Source organism: Lissotriton helveticus, chromosome 1_1, assembly GCF_964261635.1.
Source record: "Lissotriton helveticus chromosome 1_1, aLisHel1.1, whole genome shotgun sequence".
Taxonomy (NCBI): domain Eukaryota; kingdom Metazoa; phylum Chordata; class Amphibia; order Caudata; family Salamandridae; genus Lissotriton; species Lissotriton helveticus.
In genome coordinates this window covers 1,044,514,864-1,044,541,255 of record NC_136057.1, presented here as the reverse complement: position 1 = coordinate 1,044,541,255, position 26,392 = coordinate 1,044,514,864, and the positions used below count along the sequence as shown (strand labels likewise).

Sequence of the window (26,392 nt, the reverse complement as noted above, 5' to 3'; positions counted from 1 at the left end):
CCCCCAGGGTAACAAAGCCTCCTCCAGTCTGCTTTTACACGCGCCCTCTGCTGTATGCCGACAGGTAAATATATCAATTTTGGGACGTGAAAGGTGTTGTGGAGAGGCTTTTGCAGGCTCCTTCTTCCCAGGGTCTCCCAGTAGCCTGTCCAAGTATCCCCAAGCTGTAAATAATGTGTAACTCCCTGACAAAACCTTCATTAACACTACTGAAGCGCCAACCTACCTGTCCCCCGCCTTTATCTCCCCCCGCCCCCTTATCTCTACGGTTCACTTCCTCTCTACAAGCCGGGCATACGGCTAAGACTGGCTGCCCACAGTGCACTGCTGCTGTTCGATTAGATTCTATCACTCTGAAAAGACAATTTTATACACAACGCTCGTTCTAATTCCCTCATAACGGCCCTTCATATTCTATTTCCTAGTTTCTCTATTTCATCTCTCCTATACTACCAGAGTGCTTTGAGTTGACCTTAGAAGGGCATAACATGCTATAAAAATATATAGAATACCCTATTCAGCCTCTATGTATTAAGAAGCACATTGAAGCATAGAACTAATGCCGTGCTAGACTGTTCAAATTGTTTTGTTTTAGATTGATGCACTTTTTAGTTTAAATTGCAACTTGATAATCTCTGTTTGACTACATTCATATTTTAAATATTACTTTTTCCTTTAGCGTTTCCAGAATGTACAAATTCGTTGCATTGTTCGTTAGAAATTACTTCAAATGGTTTTACAAAATTGCTAGTCCCCAGATCTATGCTACATTGAATGCCTTTTTTTCAGTTTGAGTTCTGTAATTCATTTATTTTGACTTCAGGAGCTTTTCATCCCCGTGAGTCTTGATGATTGCCCACATTGCCAGAGACATCTTAAGGATGTTAGGGGCCCTGGCCCATACATAGGGGCCGATTAGAATGGCGGTGAATCTGCATCCTCCGGGCCGGCGGAAGCCACCGCCGGCCTGGAGGATGCGGAGTCACCGCCTTGGTATGTGAAAACACCGCCCGCCACATTACGATGGCGGTGGGATCAGCGGCGGACCGCAAGTCCGTCCGCCGCTGATCCGCGGTGGTGGTACGCAGATATGGTGGCGGTGTCTGCAAGACACCGCCAGCCATATCACGATGCAGGCGGAAACATGCTTTTCCACGGCGGCTTTTGCGCACTAGCATTAAGATGGCCGCTTTGTATCCTCACATGGTGAAGCTTGCGCCGCCGCTTTTGTATTATTGTTTGTTTGCCCTAATCAATAATGCTATAGTTCATATATAGTAAGGGGTATAGAGTAGCTATTCATGGTATACAGTGTATTCATTTATTTCTGTATTTTACTTTGTTTTCGCTTACTTCTCATATATCACATTCCTTGGGGTCTGAGGAACACTCGTGATTCCATATTGAACAGCCTTTCTGCGCATGACAATCTTCTGCCGGTGACATTGAAGCGGTGCCAACCCGAAGTCACAGCCAAGATGTGCCTGGGAAGATGCACCTTCGCCTAGCAGAATAAGCTGAATTGCTTTCAATGTATCACAATTCATAGATGTACTATTGTAATGTAGAAAGGTAGGTCATGGGAACCCCAAATTCAATAGGCGGTCCCAAACCATGTAAATGTGAGCTTGTAGAAGTGAAATGTGATTGGTGTGTTGACCTATCCTACTTGGGGACCAATCGAAATTGGGAATTCTTACACTTGCAACATTTGGGGGGTGGTGCACTGACCCGAAAACAGTATAACTAGCCTAAGTTTAGCTAGAGAAATTGTCCGACTTGTCCGAATAGCTGACCTGTCACTGACCCAACGCACTCAATAGGTGACTGATACAGAGGGCTGCGGAGCACTCTGTCCGAACTTTCCATAGACTCGAGAGGTTTAAAACCTTAAGTCAGACCCTCCAGCTTATCGCGATTTGCAAAAAAATCGCGAAATCGGCCGATCTGTGGAAGTGCCGCGATATTTGGGCAAAAGCCCGCGAAATTTGCCGTTTCCGCCGTTTCCGCCTTAGATTTCACGGCGAGAAGGAGCGAGGAGGTCGAGGGGGGGTCTGACTAGGTCGCAAAGATGCATCACATGATCGCGTGGTGCACCACGGCAGGCTCTCAGGCAGGCATGAGGTATGGTAGTGATTTAACTGTGAGCAAGGGTTTTAACTGCACCCTCTTCTGCAGCCGGATATTAGGGGGCCTGATGGAGGATTCTTAATAATGCTGCTCGTCTCGCCTGCTGGGAGCAGACAAAGCCTTTGTTGGCCCAAAAGGCGAGCTTCCGGCTCCGAGCAGCGCGTCCACGTCCAGGTTGTAATGGAAGCGCCTAAATAAACCCAGGATGGCTTCGAACGGCAGAACAGCTGCTTTTGGTTTTTTTTTCCATTTCAGAAGCGAGGCAATCGGAGGAGTGATATTGGGAGCTCATTTGTAAGGGGTGGCAAATGAGGCTGGAAACATTAAGCATTGGCAAGCAGTTTGTAGCACCCGGGGGAGGGATAGGCAGTAGTCATATGGAAAGGGGAGGGGGTGGTTACGAGATACAAAACAGGGATAGGTGAGGAGAGTGAATGGAGGGAGAGACACAGGAAAGAGAAACAAGAAGAGGGGGTGAGTTACAGAGCGGGGTGGGGAGGGGAGAGGGGAAGAGAAGGAAGTGAGGATAAAGAGAGAGGGTATGAGATACAAAATGGGAGAGGGCGAAGTGAGGGGAAAGAGTGGAGGGAGAGAGGAAAGGGAAACAGAGAGAGCGGGAGAGGGGGTGAGAATGAGAGAAGGGAGGGAGAGGATGGGTGAGGGGAACAAGGGGAATTGAGGAGAAAGAGAGAGAGGGTAAGAGATACAGAGCTAGGGGGTAGTGAGGAAAAGGAGAGTTGAGGGAGAGAAAGAGGAAACGGAATCAGAGAGAGGGAGAGAGAGAAAGGAAAAAGTAACAGAAAGAGATGGGGTGCGACATATGGAGAACGGGGTGAGGAGAAAGAAGGGAAGAGAGAGGAAAGAGAATCAGAGAGCGAGAGAGTGATGTGAGAAAGAGGGAGGGATAGAGGTGAATGAGGGAGAGAAAGGGAAAGAAAGGGCAGTGAGAAAGATCAGTGAGAGTGAGAAGGAGAGAGGTCAGTGAGGGACAGGGTAAGGAGAGAGAGAAAAAAGGAGTGGGAGAGAAAGCGAGAGAGATAATTGGGAAAGAGAGGTGGGAGAGCAGCGAGAGAGAAGCAGGAGAAAAGCACAACCGAGGTGAAGGTAAGGCAGGGGAAGGAAAGAGGATAAGGAGGAGAGAGGAGTTGGAAAATGGGGAGAGCGAAGAAGCAAAGAGAAGGTGTGGGTGATAGGAAGGGGGCATGAAGGAAAGAGAGGCGGGCGAGAGAGGGGGAGAAAGGGGGTGATAAGAAAGAGATAGAGAAAAGCGAAAGAGGGAGACAGACAGAAATGTGGGAGAGAGAATGGAGAGAGAGGACAGGGAGAAAGAGAGGAAGAGAGCGGTCGAAGATGAGGGAGTGAGGAAATAGAAGGGGGAGAGAGAAGAGGGCACGAGAGCGGGTAGAAAGGCGAGAGATGGTAGAAGATGTGTGTGGGGGTGTGTGCGTGTGCTTCATGTTGTTAAATAACTAAAAAAAAGTAACATATCTGTGTTTGTTGTAGGAAAAATGGCCACATAAAATGCAGCAAAATTGCCGCTACATTTCCATATATGTGCCGCTAAATCTCCATTTTTGTGCCGCTAAATTTGCTAATTCATGCCGCTATATCCTGGGGGGTCTGTTAAGTGCTGGCGGAGCACTTTGCTGGGGAATTCAAAAACCCAATCGGGGTTCTGACTGATAGCTGCAGAGAGGGTGGAGCGCAGGCGTTGCTTCCAAACTGCGGGTGCTGGTCTTACCTTGGTGGTCCTGTCCTGTTCCTAATCTGGGTTTCCTGTCCTTTCCTGGGGTGTCCATTCTGCACCTGCTGTCCTACTGATGACCGTCCTTTCTGGGGTATCTCCCGTCCTTAACTGACCCGTGGCCAGGGTTGGTCTTCACACCACTTTAGGTAAATATAGTGCTGAAAAGTCTACTCTGCACCTTCTATATTTTTCCTTTCTTTTGCTTTAATAAAGTCATTCTCTTGCATATTGGATTTCCATGCTTTCCGCATTGACAATTTGAAAGATCATACTTTATGATTGTTATTTTAGCATGCTCCTTATTTTTCCCTGTTCCTTAGTCACTTCATATTAAGTCTAAACTCTGATACTGCTATCTAGCATGTTCCCTGTTCTTACCTCCCTTTAGATTCACAAATGGTTGGTTTCATTTACTTCCTTTATGGATACGTGCTCTTTGTAATTCTGGTTATCCATTGCTTGCTCGTTGTAATCCTCATGTTTTCTGAGCTTGATGAATTTTAGATAAAGGTTTTCGAAACTTCTTGAGTTTGTGATTATTATGAAAGTACAAAATTGAATATATAAAGTATAGAGGTTTTGGTGTCTGCCTTTTTCTTCACAGCTAGCTCCCTGATCCATTGTGGTCATTAGGTACCCGTAGCAGTGGAGTGGTAAGTCGGGTACACGGGAAATGAAATAGGGAGGAATCTGGGATACTGGTAGTACAGCGTAAGGTTACCCGATTAATGTATAAGATAAATTGGAGTTCATGGGCCCGATACGTATCTGGTAAAAGTGTTGGCCGGGTGACCTGCGCGCTCTATCATTATTTTCTGGTAAGCAGAGGATGGTTAGGGACTAGTTAAAGAAAATGGTTAGGGACTAGTTAAAGTTAGGTAGGACTAGCTAAGATAGGTAGGTCGGATGCTGCTAAAAGTTATTGCTGCTAATGGTGAAAATATTGCTGCTAAAACTGCGAACATTTTATTGCTGCTAAATTGATCGATCACGTGAAATGTTTTTGCTTTGAAAATTATGAAATGTTTTAAACTGTTTTTCTTGCTGCTATATTGATATATGTTTAACAAAACTTGTTAGTGATAGTTATATGTTTGTCTGGAATCCCCGGGGAATTGAATAGCGAGGAGAATCCACTTTGCTTTGAGGTCATTGGCTCAAGGAAAATTGGTGCAGGTTAGGCAGAACTGGAAGCACTGATTAGGGTTTTCTGAATGTGTGTTTGAATAAATGATAGCAAAGAGTTCGCTGGCAAAACTTCTATTCTGATATAACCTAGTAAGGGTCACACGGAAGGAGTAGCAGGTTCGTCTAAGCTTGATTGATAGCAAAGGAGTTCACTAGTGAAACTTTGACTTAGTAGATATCCCGGAAAGAAGTGGATGAGTCAAAGAAGTAGCAGGTTCTCCAATGCTTGAGTGAAGGGTAGGCAGAAGAGATCTACTCGTAGTATTTGAAAAGTAGACAGAAGAGGTTTACTTGCAGTGAAACAAATCTTTCCTTTCTAGACACTCGAGTACAGTGGCGAATGTTTCTACATTGTAAATTAAATAACGCACTTGCACTTTAAGAAAGAAATAAAAGTTTCCGTTACCTTGCAAAGGAGGGAGTCAGTTGCGGAGCTGCTCTGACGTCACTCTGTGCCGCGCTGGGATTGGTAGAGACAGCAGGTGTGTAGCGGAGCTAGTATTGTAAAGGAGGGGTGAGCGCCTAAGCGTGGGAACTTGTCTCGCGAAAAGGCCGCGCACCCATTGGTCAGAAAATTTTGCAACCCCGGGGTTGATTGGTTGTTGAAAAATAAAAGACGCATTTGGATTGGAAGTGATTTTGTAAACAGAATCGCTTGCGGAATAGTATATGTGGCATTCGTATACTCCAGAAACTAGACCAGATCCAAGGTATTTTGGGTTTGGAAAAGATAAGTGGAAAGGTCGTAAAAGCGCCATGTACGGAGAAAAAAGGAAAATGACCCTAGAAAGCAAAGTAAAGAATTATTTCAAAAGAGACAAGCCTATCAAAACTAGAGAAGGAGTTGTCATCCCTCCACCTAATACCCCCGCATCTTTCATGATGTTTGATAAAGGCTACCACACTCTTGTGTATGGTTGGAAAATTGGGTGGAATATACCAAAAATGACGGAATTTTAGCATTTCCGTTAGACGGTACATTTAATGGCAGAATTCTATTCAATCTAAGAACCCGAATGAATGAGTTGCATCCCAGACCCAGACTGACACAGTACGAAGCCTTAGAAGAATGGGAAACAGAGGCTTTTGAGAGAGACAAGCCCCGAATGGAAAAAGGGTTGACCAAATGGTATCCTAAAGTAAAACCCGAAACCCGAGAGAAAAGAATGAAACAGTGGAGGCAGAATATGATAGTAGAAGGATTGTTTCCTATGATGGCACTAGGAGAATCCATGGGAGAGAAAAGGACAGAGAAAACTAAACATCTAGTGACCAGTGGGGACTCAGATGACGATTTGTTGGATGACTTGTTCATGAAAAATCCACCTCCTTATAATGAAGGACGTAGATCCTCTAGCGTAGGGGATGCTTGCCTGAGACCTCCTTACCAGGAGGGGCCTAGACCTGCAAATGTAAGAGACGGCTGTCAAGTACCTCCTTATCAGGAGATGCCGAGACCTTTAAGCACAGGAAATCCATTTATGAAACCTAATTATGGTGAGGGACCAAGTATGACGCATCCAACTGCCCCGACCCTGACTCCGCAAATAATACCTGAAATAAGTCTGGAAAGGATACTACAGGAGAGAGAGCAAGAGGCATTAATTAAACAGAGAACAGAATTAATTCAGAAAATCTCCCAGCTAAATACAAGTCCTGAAGCCCTGACCATCCCAGTAACTATTGGACCAGTCGTTCCTTTGTATGGGGATAAACAGGGGTGTCCCAAGACACCGATTATTACCCCGGCTATAGTACAGCCAAGAAAAGAGCCCTTAATTGTAGATGATCAAGCAAGCGAATACGAATCTGTAATTTCCTTAATGGATTTGCCAGTACGAGAGCTAGAAAGGGGTTCACAGAAAAGACACACTCCTCTCAGTTCAGGAGAAGTGCAGATTGAGTCAGCTTCTGGTACTAAACGTGCCACTGTAGTGACTCCTGAAGAAATTGAGAGATGGAGTCGAGAATTAGAAAAACCAAATTCCTTGCGGAAACCATTAGATATTTACAAATTGAGAATAGACATGGAAGAACTGATGGCTGGAAATGTGGGGTTAGACAGATTAAATACTTATTCTGAAGAAGAGCTGCTGTTTATCTGCAAGAGTCTTACCCGTAATACCAGAGTGTTCCATGAGAAATTAACAGACACTGCGGCTAATATGGGAATAGATATTTCGAAATCAAAGCCATTACAGAAACCCTACAGAGCAGAGTTCTCAGACAATGATCTGGAAAATATGAATGTGTCAGGAAAGAAGGTACAGATCAAAGAGTTATTGAACGTGTTGCAAAAATGGGGAGACTTAGAAAAGTGGAAAGCCAGGTGGGCAAAGAAAAAGGAGGAGGTTAGGTAAAAACAGATGACTTCTGAGTATGTTCAAAAAGAAGTGGACAAACCAGAACATTTATATCCCATGCGAGAGGTGCCAGGTGGAAAGTATGTGCACGTTCCATGGTCCCAACAGGATACTGTGTCCTTTACTAATGATTTCCCGAAATTACGAGAAAAGCCCGTAGAGTGGTACCGACAGGTAGAGAGGTTTATGAAAGTCCAAAAATGTCTGTGGAAAGACTTGGATGGGTTTTTCGATATTGTCGTTCCTGTAGATTTGTGGACAGAATGTAAAATTGCCGTTGATTGGCCTAGTAAAGAATACCCGAGGGACCCTATCACAGGGGCTCCTTCAGATGATGTAATGAAAAAATACAATCAGGTAATATTGCATCTGAAGGGAAAAGTGCCTGCAAAAGAGACAGATTGGACCCGAATAGATAGAACTACCCAGGATAGAGACAAAACTGTGCATTCCTATTATGAAAGACTATTACAGGTGTTCAAAACGTACAGCGGCATAGATAACATTGAGATGAAGGATATGACTCACTTCATTTACAGGTTTGTAAACGGTTTAAGACCTGAAATTTGTCAATGGATCAAAGACAATAAAATCGGTTGGCAGTCAAAAAAGATTGATGAGGTTTTGCGCTACGCAAAGTACTGTGAAGACGAGATGGCTGAAAAGCGAAAGGCCTTAAAGGAAAAGGTCATGTGGGCACAAGTAAAATTAGCTGAGCAACAAGAAAAGCAGTTAAGTAAAGCGAATAGTAATACCCAAAACCAAGGATCTGGGGGTGGAGGGAAGCCCAAAGTAAAAATGAGTCGAGAAGAAGCCAAAAAGAAGTTCCCCTGTCACGGGTGCGGACAGATAGGGCACTGGAGAGACGAGTGTCCATATGCAGAAAATAATAACCCCCAAACTACTGATTTAAATCCACAGACGCAGAATGAAAAACCAAGAAAGACCCAGCAACAGGTAAAATCGAGTCAGTTGCCTCGAGCACCTAGACCGAACTTTAAGGGAAAGGCACAGCAGGGTGAAGACATAGAAATTTGGGGAGGAAAAGAAGATAGAAATGCAGCAACTTCACAATTTCTGTTAACCAATACTTTCCTCTGTGATGAACCTTACTGACGGGGCCTGAGAGGGGAGGACGAGGAGTGCGTGCTTGGCGCCTCCTTGCCGGTAGACCAGTCAGGGCCATACATTGAAGGAAAGGTTGAAGGAAATGATGTCACCTTTCTATTGGACACTGGTGCTACCCGATCTACTGTAAGAACAGCAGATGTTCCAAACCTACCCCTCTCGGGAGAAGCAATCCAAGTGGTGGGTGTATCTAATCAATTGATTAGTACCCCAGTTACCGAGCCCATGGAGATTACAATAGGGAATTTCAAAGAAATGCATATATTTGTAGTTTGTGACTCTTGTCCAGTAAACTTACTGGGACGTGATTTGTTGTGCAAAATGAATTGTACTATCTTTTGCACACCAAAGGGCGTCGAAATACAAACCCCAGACGAAGATGGGATATACAAATTAATGCTAATAAGACCTGAACCAGAAATTAAACGACTGACAATACAAGACTTACCTGAAGAACTCCAACAGACAGTGAAACCAGAAGTATGGGACTTTACTAGAAAGGACGTAGGATTAATGGCAAATGTTGACCCAATCAAAATAGCCATAAAAGAAGATGCAGTTTACCCAAATACAAAGCCATATAAAATGAGTGCAGAAGTAAAAGCAGGAGTTGCCATCGAAATAAAAAGATTGCTAGAGGCAAACATTATACAAGAAGTGTTGAGTAGTCCATGTAACTCACCCATACTTGGAATCAAGAAACCTAGTGGTAAGTACAGGGTAGTGCAGGACCTGTGAAAGGTAAACAAAATTGTTGTTCCTTGCTGTCCTATTGTTCCGAACCCAGCAGTGATCCTGTATCAGATTCCCTGGAATGCTGAGTGGTTTACTGTAATTGACTTGTGTCTTGCATTCTTTTCGATCCCATTGCATCCAGACAGCAAATTTCTTTTCTCATTTGAATTCGACAGTCACGTGTTAGTTTGGAATTGCGTCCCTCAGGGGTATACAGAAAGCCCCTCAATCTTTAATCAGATTCTGAAAAGGTGCCTTGAATCCTTAGTCTTACCGGGAAAATCAGTTTTGGTGCAATATATAGACGACCTCTTGGTGGCGTCTAAGAGTCAGAAAGACTGTGTTGATGACACCATTGCCTTACTGCATCATCTAGGTGAAGGAGGACACAAAGTATCACCTGACAAACTACAGTTCTGTACCAATTCAGTAAGATATCTGGGGCACCAGATAGAGAAAGGTATCAGGAGGGTTACTTCAGAAAGAATTAGGATAATTCGAAACATGCAATTACCAAATACTCAGAAAGAAATCAGAATGTTCCTTGGTGTTGTAGGATACTGCAGACAATGGGTTGTGGGATTTGCTGTCCTAGCAAAACCGTTGATAAAAATGACAAAGAAAGGAGCAAAGGAGCAAGTGGAATGGGACGAGGAAAGCCTGACGGCATTTACTAAATTACGAGAATGTCTATGTACAGCCCCCGCTTTAGGAATGCCTGATTATTCGAAAGAATTTGCACTGTTTTGTGATACAAGAGACAATTGTGCATTGTCAGTCCTAACACAAGAGCATGGTTTGACTAGACGTCCAGTAGCATACTTTTCTGCTACCCTGGATCCAGTGGCTGCTGGATTACCAGGATGCCTAAAAGCAGTAGCTGCAACTTGCATGAGTCTCGAACAGAGCGAATCCATCGTTATGGGACATCCTGTAACTGTATATGTTCCACATGCAGTTGTAATTTTACTGACCAGAACTAAAACCCAGTATCTCACCCCTAGTCGGCTGACTAAATATGAGAGGATTCTTGTAGGTGCTGCAAATGTAACCATTACGCGGTGTAACATATTGAACCCAGCAACCCTATTACCTGAATCACTGATTGCGGAAGCAAAGGGAGAGGTCGAGCATGACTGCATTGACCTGACTGAGTTTAGTACCAAACCACGCCCAGATATCAAAGAAATGCCCCTGCCTATAGAAGACTATGAGCTGTTTGTAGATGGTTCATGTTTGAGACATGAGAATGGAGGCCTAAGTGCTGCCTATGCTGTAGTCACAGTATCTCGCGCTATAGAAGCATCCTATCTATTTGGAATAAAGTCTGCACAAGTAGCCAAATTGATTGCATTGGCAAGAGCCTGTAAAATTTGGAAAAATAAAAGAGTAACCGTATACACTGACAGTCAGTATGGTTACGGAGTTGTGCATGACTTTGGCCAATTGTGGCTGCAAAGAGAGTTCCTGACTTCTTCAGGTACTCCTATCAGAAATGGAAAAGTGGTACAGGAATTACTGGAAGCAATCCAGTTACCAAAAGAATTGGCAGTGGTCAAATGTGCTACTCACAAATCTGGCGATGACAATGTGACAGTAGGTAATAAATATGCTGACCAACTAGCCCAACATTGTGCAAGACATCAGATGTCTGTCATTATAAAATTGGGGGGCATGGAAACAGCTGCCAACTTATGGTGTTTGAGGATGTGCCAACATGGGAGGAATTGAGAGAGTTGCAAGGTGCAGCAGGACCGAAGGAAAAGGGAAAATGGAGAAAGCTTGGTTGTCAACCGAGAAGCGAGGATGGTGTAATAGTTTGCCCTGATGGTATGCCTGTGTTGCCTAACAGTTTGCTTGCTCCTATGGCCAGATTAATACATGGAAATGCACACATTGGTAGGGATGCCATGGTTCGTGTTTTTAAGCAGACATGGTTCAACTCGAGGGTCCGGAAAATTGCAGAGTCACTCTGCCAGAGGTGCTTGACATGTCATCAATACAATGCTGGGAAGAAAACCGTAGTTGAAATAGGAAAGATTGGGAAAGCAGGAGGTCCTTTTACCAGATTGCAAATTGACTTCATTCAGTTACCCCTTTGTAGAGGAATGAGATATGTCCTTGTCATTGTTTGCCTATTTTCGAAATGGGTAGAGGCTTACCCGGCCAAGAAGAATGATGCCATCACTGTAGCCAAGTTGTTACTGCAGGAACTAATACCTAGGTACGGGGTCCCAGTCACAATTGAATCAGATAGAGGTGGGCATTTTCAGAATGAAATAATTGGTCAGATCTGTGAAGCATTCAAAATCACACAAAAACTGCACTGTGCATATCGTCCAGAGGCTTCTGGAGTGGTGGAACAAATAAATGGCACTAGTCGAGAATAGGGAAGATGTGTAAATCTACTGGCATGAACTGGATAGAGGCTTTACCTCTTGTCCTGATGGGAATCCATAGTATTCCAGACCAAAATACAGGCCTGAGTCCCCATGAGATCCTGATGGGAAGAGTAATGAGACAAGCATGGGTCCCAGGACACAAACTGATAAGCATTTCTGATGATTTGGTACTTGAGTACTGCAAGCAACTGGGTGACCAAGTGCGTTCTATCTCTCACCAGATTGGGGAAGACGCCGTCGCCAGTCCAGCAACTCCAGTCCATAAATTGATTCCAGGTGATTGGGTGGTACTCAAGAAACACACCCGTTCAAGTTGTCTTGCACCGAAGTGGGGAAAACCAAGACAGGTGATCCTGGTTACCACGACAGCGGTGAAGTGTGCCAAAGTGGATCCATGCCAGCCATACCAAGAGGGTGACGGAGGACGAAAAGAAGACTGACGCTGAAGGTTGTCCAGCTGAGGGGACTCCAGACATGGGTCCTGAAGTAGCTGATGATGAACAACCGAGCACCAGTCAAGATGATTGGATCCCAGGATTCGACCTGACTGATGATCCAATAAGAACCAGGAGCCAGACATACACAGACAGAGAGTGGAATAGTGAGGAGGAGGCAGGAATAGAAGGAGACGATCAGATTATCGAAATCCATGTCAAATCTGATGAGAGGAAGGTCAAATAGGGACAGAACAAGTTATTGACACACCTCCAAGAACTCCTGAGATTGAAGAGGGACAGACAGGAATTAGGGCGAAAGTTCAAGCGGAAGAAAATCAAAGGTTCGAAGTGCTTGAACAGGATCAGATAGAAATAGACTAATGTGTTCAGGATACAGGAAACGAAACATCAAAAAGTCAAATTCAGTATACACCTGAACAAAGCCAGCTTAGCAACCAGGCAGAAGAAACTGAAATAAGACCTGGGACTAGTCAGATAGAAGGGGAAAAGGAAACAGAAGCAGATGTGCCACAACTGAACGAAAATAAAAGAGCATTAGACGAAAGCCCAACAACAGTGCCAGTTAAAAGACTCAAGTAGAAAAATAAAGAACCAAGGTACATCAAAAGACTAAGATTGAGACTGAAAACAGTGGAAGAAAAGCTTGAGCAAAGGAAACAAGCTTCAAATAAAACAGAGCTGACTGGAGAAAATACTAAGCGAAGAAGTGCCCGAATAAAAAGACTGAACGAAAAGTATCAGGATCCTGAATGGACTTACCTGGTGTTAGAGGAGTTTGAGGATCTTGAAATAAGTGACGAGAGTGACGAAGAACTGACTGCTGACCAGTCTACCGAAGAAGAAGAACCAACCTGAAGTTGCCCTGTGTAAGCAACCTGTGTAAAGTTACAAAGAGGGGTTGGAAAGCTTCTTTTGAGCAAAAATGTCTGATTCAAATGTGAATGGAAGACCTAGATGTAATTGTTGTAAAACATGCTGCAAGGTATGTGTATGTAGTGTAGCCTTAGTATTAATATTATGGATAGGACTAACAATTACTATTCCTTATATGATGAGTAAAGGTACTGATATTGACTCTACAAAGACTGTGACAAAAGACACTGACGAACTGACACCACAAAGTGTAGATGGACATGAGAAAGCACTTAGCGTTAAACAAACTAACATGGACTTAGAAGCAACAGATGAGGAAGGACTACATTATCACAGAATCAAGAACAGGACTCATTTAAACGTATTCGCAAACCTTTTAGTACATTATGTAGAAGCAATGGAAATAGAAGATTGTTATGTTTGCATGAAGCTACCTACTTCTGTAGCTGAGGGAGTGACGTATCATCACCTGTCACTAACATATGGAATTTCTTGTAGCATTTTAGCTAGCTTATTCTACAAAAGAGGACCGTTACATTACTATTACTCTAACTCAGACGTGATATTTTCTGAACTTCCTATACCTGGAAATCTGAACCCTGTACATACCAAAAGTGACGTAACATGTTATATGGGAGAATACTTTTTGACTATAGGTACCATAGATTTAGGTGAAGCACATAGAGATAACTTGACCTGTTCATTACATGAACAAGAGAAAATGTTTCTAAACATGGCAGAGAAAAGAAGAGAAAGTTTCCAAAGAAAGGCAAATGATAAAAGGCAGAAAACTCCTAAGTGGGCTGAGAGCATGGGTAGCACCTCAAATGGTGGGGCTGGTCCTGCTTTGTTGCTGGATTTCGAGAGAAAAGGGAAACTTTGTCTTCACCGAGAAAAGACTAGTTATTATAATAACATTTTCATTGGTTCCAGTCAATGTGAACACAATTACAAGGTAATTGGAGGATGGGGTTTTAAAAATAGGTCAGAACCGGTGTTTCCCGGAATTTATTATATATGTGGAAACAAGGCTTATTTCAAATTACCGGAGCGCTGGTATTGAAGCTTCTATTTTGGAATTGTCTTCCCGAAAATATACCATGTGAATGAAATTGCTGGAAGCAGTGAAAACACTAATGGCTTAGTGCGTAGTAGAAGAGAAAGCATAGGAGAAATAGTGGGTAGTATATTTAGTGCATTGATACCTGAAGTGGGAGTGGTTTTGAATACACACAGAATTTGCAAATTGTCAACCATAGTGGATCAGTTATCTACCGACACTGCTAGTGGATTTCTGATGATCAATACCGAAATGGTTACGATCAGATCTATGGTTTTGCAAAATAGACTTGCCCTTGACACCTTATTAGCTAAAGAGGGTGGAGTCTGCCGAATGTTGAAAGCGCAACATTGTTGCACTTACATACCAGACAAAAGTGTGGAACTCAAAAGGTATGTAAGAAATATCACAAATTTGGAAAAAGAACTCAAACCACTGGAGGTTGATAGTGCCTGGAAGAGACTTACTGATGGTCTCTCCGCTGTAGGTCATTGGTTTTCAAATTTAGGTAAAGGATTGTTGTTTAAGGTACTGATGCCAATTGCTGGAATAGGCTTTTTCATATTCCTCATATTTGTCTGTTGCAAATGTCGCAAACACCAAAAGAAATATACGGTGAACAGGAGAGGCATGAAACGAAGTGTGGATGAACTTGAATTAGAGGAACTAAATAATCAGATTTATGAAAGGGTGAAAAATTCTCACCCTAACAAAGAAACTAAAGAAAAGCTGAATAGAATGTTGAAAGAGATTGAATGGGCAAAGTGTGAAAGTTGGCATCTGATTCCATTGGTTTTGTGATTATAGTAAATATCTTCAAAGAGGGGATTGATGGAGCAAGGATTCGCACGTAACGCGACTTGCTTGAACTCATGAACCTCGAATAACTGTAATAGAATAACCCAACATGTTTTGTTTACTAACTTCCCTTTATTTTGACATTTGGGGTGTCCTAGCGATGCTTGCCTATGTGTTACTAAAACTTAATAACGCTTGTCACTAAAAACGGCCGCTGCTTGGCGGGTTTTCTTCTGTACTTGCAGTTCTGGTGGGAATCTTTGCGCTTGCGCACTAGCATTAAGATGGCCGCTTTGTATCCTCACATGGTGAAGCTTGCGCCGCCACTTTTGTATTATTGTTTGTTTGCCCTAATCAATAATGCTATAGTTCATATAAAGTAAGGGGTATAGAGTAGCTATTCATGGTATACAGTGTATTCATTTATTTCTGTATTTTAATTTGTTTCCGCTTACTTTTCATATATCACATTCCTTGGGGTCTGAGGAACACTCGTGATTCCATATTGAACAGCCTTTCTGCGCATGACAGTCTTCTGCCGGTGACATTGAAGCGGTGCCAACCCGAAGTCACAGCCAAGATGTGCCTGGGAAGATGCACCTTCGCCTAGCAGAAGAAGCTGAATTGATTTCAATGTATCACAATTCATAGATGTACTATTGTAATGTAGAAAGTTAGGTCATGGGAACCCCAAATTCAATAGGCGGTCCCAAACCATGTAAATGTGAGCTTGTAGAAGTGAAATGTGATTGGTGTGTTGACCTATCCTACTTGGGGGACCATTCCAAATTGGGAATTCTTACACTTGCAACATTTGGGGGGTGGTACACTGACCCGAAAACAGTATAACTAGCCTAAGTTTAGTTAGAGAAATTGTCCGACTTGTCCGAATAGCTGACCTGTCACTGACCCAACGCACTCAATAGGTGACTGATACAGAGGGCTGCGGAGCACTCTGTCCGAACTTTCCATAGACTCGAGAGGTTTTAAACCTTAAGTGCTGGCGGAGCACTTTGCTGGGGAATTCAAAAACCCAATCGGGGTTCTGACTGATAGCTGCAGAGAGGGTGGAGCGCAGGCGTTGTTTCCAAACTGCGGGTGCTGTTCTTACCTTGGTGGTCCTGTCCTGTTCCTAATCTGGGTTTCCTGTCCTGTCCTGGGGTGTCCATTCTGCACCTGCTGTCCTACTGATGACCGTCCTTTCTGGGGTATCTCCCGTCCTTAACTGACCCGTGGCCAGGGTTGGTCTTCACACTACTTTAGGTAAATATAGTGCTGAAAAGTCTACTCTGCACCTTCTATATTTTTCCTTTCTTTTGCTTTAATAAAGTCATTCTCTTGCATATTGGATTTCCATGCTTTCCACATTGACAATTTGAAAGATCATACTTTATGATTGTTATTTTAGCATGCTCCTTATTTTTCCCCGTTCCTTAGTCACTTCATATTAAGTCTAAACTCTGATACTGCTATCTAGCATGTTCCCTGTTCTTACCTCCCTTTAGATTCACAAATGGTTGGTTTCATTTACTTCCTTTATGGATACGTGCTCTTTGTAATTCTGGTTATCGATTGCTTGCTCGTTGTAAACCTCATGTTTTCTGAGCTTGATGAATTTTAGATAAAGGTTTTCGAAACTTCTTGAGTTTGTGATTATTATGAAAGTACAAAATTTAATATATAAAGTATAGAGGTTTTGGTGTCTGCCTTTTTCTTCACAGCTAGCTCCCTGATCCATTGTGGTCATTAGGTACCCGTAGCAGTGGAGTGGTAAGTCGGGTACACGGGAAATGAAATAGGAAGGAATCTGGGATACTGGTAGTAGAGCGTAAGGTTACCCGATTAATGTATAAGATAAATCGGAGTTCATGGGCCCGATACGTATCTGGTAAAATTGTTGGCCGGGTGACCTGCGCGCTCTATCAGTGCCTGCCAAGTTGTACATGCCAATGGTAAACATGCATATTTTACATTGCGGTGGGTGGTGCTTAAAGCAGCACCCGCCGCTATGTAAAATATACGGGATGTGACCGCCAGGGTGGCGGTCACATCCTAATTGCAACGGAGAGACCGCCGCTGCCCCTGCAGTCGGTCCCTCCACCTTGGGGTGGCCGACGGACGCAGGTCCGTCCGCCATCCTAATCGGCACCATATTTTGAAGGCCATTGTTCGGAACAGCTATGAATTTATGTTCCAATGTCAGCTGTGTCATGCGCTCTTTGGCCAGGTCACTGACAGTGCACAGGCACACTCGTCAAAATTCTAATTGTGCAAACGTCTAATATTCAGGGATAGTGAGGTATGTTTTTAATACTGTAACAGCAGCACCTCACTAATTTTACTGCAAATAATCCATGTGACACCCTCCCATTTCTTATATATGATGTCCTTTTTTTATCTTAAAGAAACTTTTTTATGGATGTTGCATGAAACATGAACACAACCTTTCTCTGCAAAATGTCAGTAATAGCCTCTCACACATCAAAAAATTAAATAAAGGAAAATAGTATTTAAAACAATCTTTTAAGAATTATTCGAAAAACGTCAGGGTAAGATTCTTTGCAAAACAGAGCTGGCTCTATCAGGGGGCCCCTTGAAAGGCTGGGGCCTTGGGCCAAAGTCCACTTTGCCCATACCTTAAAACGTCTCTGCATATTGTCCAAAAAGACCCATGTTTAGTTTACTTTCTAGCAGGCCTTCACAAGGATCTTTCTGCAACAGTCAGGGTCACGCAGGATGGTAGATGTTCTAGACATTTTAAATCTGAGAGGGAGTCAGACAAAGATGTATTCTGGCTCCCCTTCTTTTTACACTTTATGTTAATGCATTAGAGAAATCTCTAGCTGAGGCATGCCTGGATATTCCGGGTGTAGGAGAAACAGCTATTCGAGTTCTCCTATACGCGGATGATGCAGTTTTGTTGGCTCGTACTGGTATAGGCCTTCAGAGACTTTTGAACACTTTTGGCGATTTTATATTGTCCTTGGACCTAGTGGTGAATACTCAGAAGTCCCATGTTATGATAGCAGGTAAACATAGTAGGAACACTAAAACCTTTTATTGTAACAGGGTAGAGGTAACCAGAGTCCGCTCTTTCACATATCTGGGGTACTTTTTGATGAAAGAGGCTCCTGGGCTCCCCAACAGAAAATGAAAAGAAACGCCATGGTTAGGTCAATGACTGCTCTAATGGGGTTTGCTTGAAGACTGGGTGCGGGACCATTTGAGGCTTTGCTGAGTATATATAGATCCAAATGCTTGGCCATTGCTACCTATGGTTCCTCCATTTGGGGTTATCCTCAAAAGGATGGAATCCAGATGGCAGAAAATAGATTTTTAAGAACCCTCCTGTCCGTGCCCCAATCTACACCCACCTTTGTTATTCATACAGAAGTGGGGTTGGGCTATCTTACTGATTTATTGAAAGTTGCCCCGTTGATTTGCTGGTTAAAGACCTGGCTTAACCCGGAAATTACCCTGAATCATATGATCTTACGGGTCTGTGTTTCTCTTGATAAAGCTAGCTGCGTGCCGTGGCTAGCTTATGTCAAATCTATGGGGTCCATTAGGATGAGGGGCGGACTTTTCCCGCCCGTCATCCTATCGTAAATCGGGACCGCCCGCCATAAGGGCGGGGGTCCCGGGGTGCCATTAGGATGTGCCCGCCACAGTGGCGGGCACATCCTGTATTTTCAGCATTGTGGCGGGCGGTGCTCTCTGCACCGCCCGCCACATTGCTGAAAATGCATTTTCACATTGTCATTTGCAAAGCGGCAGGCACCGCGCGGTGCCTGCCGCTTTGCAAATGACAATGAAGGAGGGTACCACAGGTACCCCCCATGTGCACCCCCCCCCACCTGTACTTCACTCTGTGGGCCCGCAGGGGACCCCCAGAGTGAAGACCGCATGCCTTTCCGTGGCGGCAGAGCCGCCGCGGAAAGGCATCTAACACTGCCCATTGTAATTTGGCTGGCGGTGTCTAATAGACACCGCCACCATATTAAACATTTTCCGCCCCGGCCGCAAGGCGTTTGTGCCAAAGTAAGCCATTCACCAAACTCTAAATCAGGCCCTAAAGTAATTTTGCTTTAGAATGTGAACCGACTTTTGTGCTTACTTTGTGTCAAGTGCTATTTTGCACCTTAAAGTGATTTTTCTCTTAAGTGTGTTTTGTGCTCATAAAGGTTTCCCAAACTTTTGCTGAAGGTGTAGGCAGGGTGGTTTTGCACCTCAGTGAGCTGACAATCAAATGTGATTTCATACTGATGCACAACTAACACCTGATTTGACATCTTACTAATGCACTTTTGATTTGTACTGAGTGAGTTTTCATTACACTAGTTCTGTCTTTGGACCATTGGTAATGTTCCACCTAAATGTGATTTTGCTCCTTGAGTTGTTTCCATAATTGCACCTCAATGTGATTTTGTTTGTTAAGTTGTTTCCATAAATCTGAGGATGTTCCATTAAAAGGAATTGTGTGTCTAAATGTATTTTCACTCTTAAAGATATTTCCATAATCCCGATGATATCGCATCAAAGGTCCAACCAACTTTTCTACAGATACACAAAAACATCTGAGTCAAAAAAGTATTCAAGTAAAAAAAAAACATCCAGGTCAAACAAATATCCAAATCAACAACAACAATACTTTATTTAGCTTTTATAAAAAAAATAAAAGTCAAATATACAAAGTATCTACTAAGACGCCATATCTGTAGAACATCTACCTTAAGATACACTGCTTCAATAAAATACACATAAACAAAATAAAAAGGGAATACCAAAATCACATCATGTCCATCCCTGATCCACCGTCAACAATGAATCACAACTGGATCTAAGCCTAACTGGGGACTTAAAAAGACTTAGAACATGGAATACAGTATTCCCTGAAAGCATTGATAAAAAAAATTAAAGCGGAACGCACTTGTCTAGAATATGCCTTTTTAAAAATAGGGGTAATGTAGGTCTTCCTTTGTAGTTCATAAAAACCACAACATATTAAAAAGTGGAGCATATTCTGTGGAGACTTGTCGTCACAGTCACAGAGCAACAGATACTGACCTTTACTCTGTCCACGTGGGTAGGCGAAAAGGAGATGGATTAGGTCAAAGCGGAACCTGGTTAATAAAAAACGATCTTAGGAGCTAGAAAGCCCTAAAACATGGTTCCGTAGAGTGAGCTGTTTCAATATGATAAAACTATGTACACTGGGCTTTCTTAGCTCACAATTGTGCCTGTCTGCCAACTGCTGTTTTAATATGGCCTCCTTAACCTAGACCAGGTCCTTCCTGCTGATTGATTCCGGGTTGCAAAACAGATCTGCTCTTCCTAGACTCCTAAAACCCTCATGAATGTAATTGAGCCAGGGAATATAATGAGAATGGTCGAGAGCCATACAATCCTTTAAGATCTCTTTATTTAGAGAAGTCCTGTTACCTAGACAAATTTTAATCCATAAGGATAAGGGGCAGAAGGACAACAGGTCAGAAAGATAGGCCATGCCCAGCTCTTCATGTACTATGAAGGTAGAAGTGCTCTGGGTTACGCTTAAGAGCCATCTCAAAAAGTTGTTTTCAGTTATTTGCAGCTCTTTGTGAGTGATGTAACGCCAGATTTCACCATCAGACGCCACCAATGAAATGCACTTGGCCCTATAAATTTGCAAGAGTGTCCCTATCGGTCTGCGGCCCAAACGGGAGGCAAAGTTAAAAATAGCAGCATTTGCCCATAAAAATTCCCTTGCTTTCTGCTCTTTAATGGCCCCCAGTTCAAATTAGCATCCAAGCTAACCCCCAGTTAGTGAAAAAACACCAATCTTTGGGACTGGAATGGTCCCAACCTTAAAGGTAAAGGATTCCTAGGGCTATGTTCCACCTGCATCACACATGATTTAGAGTTCTTAACCAACAGGTCTCGATCTTCCACAAATTGTACATTTGCAGCCCCTGCGCAGTCCGGGCCATGAGGACAGCGTCATCAACTTACAGTAAATCCGGCAGACAGCGCCATCCCACCTGGGGGAAATCCACCCTTGTGTTCACTAGTACCTTCTCCAAGTTGTTAATTTATAAGTTGAATTAAAAAAAGTGGCCAATATACAGCCCTGACAAACCCCTCTCTGGATTGATAACTACAGTGACCTTAAGATCTTTGGTATAACGTACCTCCACTTTAGTGTCCCTGTGAAGATCTCGTACAAAGAAGACAATATCTTTGTCCACCCCCAAAGTTGACAAATTCTCCTAAAGCTTACTTCTGTTCACTCGATCAAATGCAGAGGACAGGTCCATAAAGGCCAGATAAATGGTACCAGAACCGTGTACTGTGTACTTGTTAAGGATCATGAACAGATTCAAGCATTGATCCACTGATGACCTCCCTGGGTGGGAACCATATTGGATATCTGCAAGGATGTTATTTTCATCTGTCCAGTAAAATGCGTCCAACCACCTTAACCACTGAATCCAGAATTGAGATTGGCCTGTAACAGTGGGTGCTCTCTCTGTTACCTTTTTAAAGACTGGGACAATGGTGGATGTAGCCCAGGTAACAGGAGGGTTTGCTCTAATAGCTGCGTTAATAAATGAGGTTATGGCTGGCGCTCACAACTACAGATTGGAAATATAAAGGGCCAGGGGAATCCCATCGGGTCCTGTGCCTTATTTCTGGATAACCCCACAATGCCCATCCTTACTTCCTCAACTGTAATTCTTAAAGAAGATTTCCCTTCTTCTATTCCACAGGATGCATTCACGTCTGGTGGGTATTGGATTCCTTGAAGTAACTAACCTATTCGGCTTCTGTGATGTGCGTATTAGGAGCCTGGCATCTCCTGCCAAAAAATGAGTATTTACAATGCTCCAAAACTTGGAGCTGTTCTTTAGGGTCCTCGCCTCGGAGAGCTTACTCCAGGTCTCCTCCCTCAATTCGGCCTTGCACCTTAATAATTCAGCGTTCTACAGCCTTCTACAGGCCTTTACCAAAACAGGGCCCCTTGGTTCAGTGCCCAATGCTTCCCTCTGTTTCCCAGCTGGGTGAGAGCATTTGTGATCAAAACATTTTGGGGCCTGTTCCGGGGTCGCCGAGTCTGAGCCTTTGGAAGATCTACTATAGTACAATAAATGACAGAGAAAGCCTCCAAACGTCCCTCAGCTCTGCCTGTAGGGTTGTATTGCTAACTCCTTGTGGCACCTAGCTAAAAAGGACTAAAAAAAGATCTGGGATTATCTGTGCCTACCGTAGTCTTCTGCCCCCAACCATAGCTTTCATTATACCCCTTCCTTCTCTCCTCCTGATTTTAGCTAATGGAGGCCAGCTAATCTTAATACACAAGGGGTTATGGTATTGAAGATACTATCTTCTATGGAAAAATCCAAAGTGAGCAAGAGAAGGGGGGTTGAAACAAAGCTAAAATCAATAAACAAATCACATCCCCTCCCTGTAAAGTTGGGGTTGATTGGCTTCCTGCCTTGGTCCATCATTCACATGGCCGTGGTTAGGTCAAACCAATTTACTAAGCTGCTAAGGATATCTCCCTGTTAAGTATGTTCTAAGTGCATACCCTTCAAGTGAGGGCAGCCCATATAGTTGGGATCTGAACCACTTGGTTCCCCGCAGAGTTGAATGTTAAAGTCTCCTGCGAGCATAAGGTTACTATAGTAAGGGATATTAGTATTTAGGTTTCTTAAAAAAAAGGAGCCCAACACAGAAATATTACACACACCAGGAAAGGCAGAAGTAGCGTTATAGAAGTTCAGAAGCAACAAATTACCTGACCGGCAGGAGAATGACAGGGCCTGCAAGCAAGGGTTACCAGTAGGCAACATCACCAATCTACATTGAACTGCTAACGAAATGTAGACTACCAAACGCCCCCTTGGGTCTTTCCGCCCTGAGGGGGTAGCAGCTACAAAATAAGACTTGTATCCCTCTAAAAATAAAAAAAGCTGTCCTTGATAGCCCACGTTTCTAGTAGGCATATTAGGTCAAATCTTTGTATAAATAGGCTCCAGCCTGGGTCAGAGAACTTGCTTGCTTGCTATGTTCCATGATACAAATCTACAGGCTTTGCCATTCAACAGTCCATCTGGAGAGCCACGAGCAGTCTGAGGTCTAGGGATTGATGGCTCCAATAAATCACCCACAGGGAGTCAATCACAAGTGCCCAACGATTCCAATGGTGCAAAACTATTAAAAAGGAGTATGTCATAAGTTGCCATCTACCGATCAGGCTGGGCATGAACAGGAAACATTCACAAATTAATCTTGCTAGGCAGTGTCACAAAATGCTCGAGAGTCTGTAAAAGTGCCCCAAGGGGAAGGCCACAATGGTCGAGACAGGATCTCTAGGATTACTTGGCTAAGCCGCAAGCAGGATTCTCTCTGCCACATGAGGTCTGTTAAAATAGATGTAACATAGTCTCCGTCAAAATTGTTTTTGGACCTCTCAACCCACGTGACGCTGCGCACCATGTTGATGAATCTCTCTGCCCTTACTCCCAATGCTGTGTTGGAGTTAAACTAATGTAGGACATTATTCTTTAGTTGATAAAAGTCTTTTGACGCACCCAAAGGAAGCACCTGTACGTTCCCCAACACCACTACATACGGTGTAGATTCCAGTGGGAGATGTAGGGTGATTGACTTGTGCCTGAGGGACCTGATGCCCGGGCCCCTGAGCTGCCCTCCCCACCTCTCCATGTATCGCTCGGTGTGGGCTTGGAAGGCCCTAAAGAAACTCTTGAGATAGGATTTTTGATGCGGTCCCCCAACCACTTTGTCCCTGCTGCTGATGAGCCAGAATTCACCGGGAACTGAGATGGTTGGTTTGCACTACCCAACACGGAGGAAGTTGATGATGACTGCACCTGTCCCCTTATACCCTAGTCAGGCCACCTATAGCCCTCTGTATGAGATCTGTCAGATAACCCCACTGGTCCGTTGTGAGGTACTATCTCGCCAATTGGGTTATGCTGGTTGAGCCTGAAATGTTCTAGCTCTATAGTAGTTAGGCGTTGCTTGATTGGGTCCAATTTAGGGTCTATGCTCGCCAGGCGAGAGCCCATAAAACCTTCCATCATGGCTGCCTTATCATCCTTGGTCAAGGCTTGCAACTTGTGGTCACTGTGCCTCGTCTCCTCTGACCTTAAAAGTTTAGCTCTTACCCCGGTCAAAGGACATTTTCTTTTAACTCCAGGTCCTAATCCCTCTCTAGTGCTCCCTGCTGGGGTTGATAGATAAATAGCCGGGGACATAGTAATGCCCTCACTCCGCACAGTAGAGCAGGGTAACTCAATCAGGATATTGTTAACCAATGTGTTGGAGGAACCAGGCCCTCCACCAGGTTCCTGTCTAGAAGATGAGAGTAATGATCCTAAACCCAGCTCAGGGAACTGAGATGAGGAAGCTCTTGAGGGACTAGGAAGAGTATGATTTACAGGGGAGTAAGAAAGCCGACGGGCCACCAGTTCTATCTCTTTATCAAGGATCTCTACTCTCCTTTGTACTAAAGACTCCATGGTGGTTACTACTGGTCATAAGGCTGCTGCTCCGACTGCCTTGTGTTTCCCCATGTCAGTCCAACAGTATCCCACTGCAGTTATCGAGAAGAACACGGTAAGCCAAATCGATAATCGTAACGAAAAACCAGGAATTAGAGCCGAAACAGATAGGGAAAACAACAGACTGCACCTGTGACGATAAGTTAGTGGGACCGGCCAAATCCAATACAAAGAAATAAGAGAGTAGCCTCCAACCTGCTCCTACTGTAAGATCAAGATGCTGCGATGAAGATCTTTACTGGAAAAATTCCTTAAAAGCCGCCTCTGTTGTGGATCTCCAAACCTGGGGCCCCAGGATCCGGACTCAGTAGACAAAGAGCGGTGGCCCAGCCCAGCCTCCTCTGGGCTCTGACTGGCACGGAAGGGCCTGCCCTTGGCCCGGGCTTTGCCTGGGTGCGTCCCACAGGAGGCGCTGGAGTGCCATCTGCGAGCTCCTCCTCCTTTCTCCTTGCTCCACGGTGTTGTGGTACACCAAGTCCCTTCTCAGGCACAGACTCCACCAGGCACCAGAAAACTAGAAAAGCGTCCAAAACAAAAAGATACCAAAATTAAAAGAATCAGTCTGTTTTTATGGTTGTCGACATTTTAACATCACATGTTTGAAACTGGATGAAGTCGTTATCGGGGCGATTGCTAAAAATGTTCAAAAGGTTGCCACCATTGCTTCATAATGAGATGAGAGGCATGGTGCTGTCATACAACAAATGTATTGACTGCTGTACAAAGGCTGTTAGATAGCAGCAAATCATAAGAATTCCCCATAATGATCACTTGTGCTGACGCGGATTTGTCAACAAGCATTGGTAATGCATTGGTTTTGCCTATGTAATGAAAAGCTGTTTTCATCAGTCATTGTCTGAAGAAGGAAAGAGTTCCCTGGCAAATAGCATGGGAGGGAAGGGGATGTGGCGCAGCGGTCAGAGCTACTGACTCATGACCTGGGGATCCCGGATCGAGTCTTGACAGCACCACAAGACCCTGCGCAACATCCTGTTATTCTATGCAAATCACTTAATCTCTCTGGATGATAAATTGTTATAGAAATATGCTGCAATAGTAAGAGGTAAAACTTTATGAAAATATAGTTCCACCAAGGTGGATGTTAACAGTATTTTGGTGGCGGAAAACTGATAAGAGAAGCAGACGAGGAACAAGCATTGGTAAATAAAGGAACATATGCTACAGCCAATAGAATTTAAGGAAAGGTAAGTGGCATACACAGGAACTAATGATAAACCAGGAAAGAGAGGAGGAGGGATGTAAGTCCCTTTTTAAATTTATATTAAAAACAACAGATTTTGTACTGTACAGGCGAAACCTAAAAATATACTGCCATCATTGACTGAGAGGCACCAGCACCACTTACTCCCTGCTTAGAACGTCGAATATTTAAACTCTGAAATGCCCTTATTAGAAAAAAGCAAATACATTGAATGAATTAACAATACAGGCTGCACAGATCAACTGCTGCCAGAGATGTTTCAGACTATCAGACATCATAAGAATTCCATAAACGGAACTATATTTCTTCTTTGTAGTTAAACTCAATTCCCTGTGGGTCACTGGTTGCCTTTGTTTCCATAGCATTTGAGCATATAAGGTGCTAACAGGTGCACTGGCATCAGTTCTAGGTAACTGTTTCACACTCCATTGAGGAGCCTAGAGCAGAACCAAAAAAGCGCATGACAGCGAAAAATACAGCACTTCATATGTTTGATTACCTTGGGATCTTAGTAATCACAGCACTAACACAAGGAGGAGTAGCGAGAAATTCATGGAAAGATAATGTTTCTACCAGAAGTGTTGTTACCAAAGGTACTAAGGTAAGCATCTTTTCATTTTGATGGATTCATCTTCGCTCAGATTCCTCATCTTATGACCGAGTCCCAATTCAATATCCTCCAGGAGTCAAATTAACTGGTGCAGATCAAAAATGTCAGTAAT

General features: G+C 43.6%; 1 protein-coding gene across 1 annotated transcript in view; it reads right to left on the bottom strand.

The window, feature by feature from the left end:
• The window catches only part of LOC144772004 (uncharacterized), an 87,679-nt gene that overhangs the window by 2,812 nt on the left and 58,475 nt on the right, over positions 1-26,392 (bottom strand). The gene's annotated exons all lie outside the window — the stretch shown is intronic.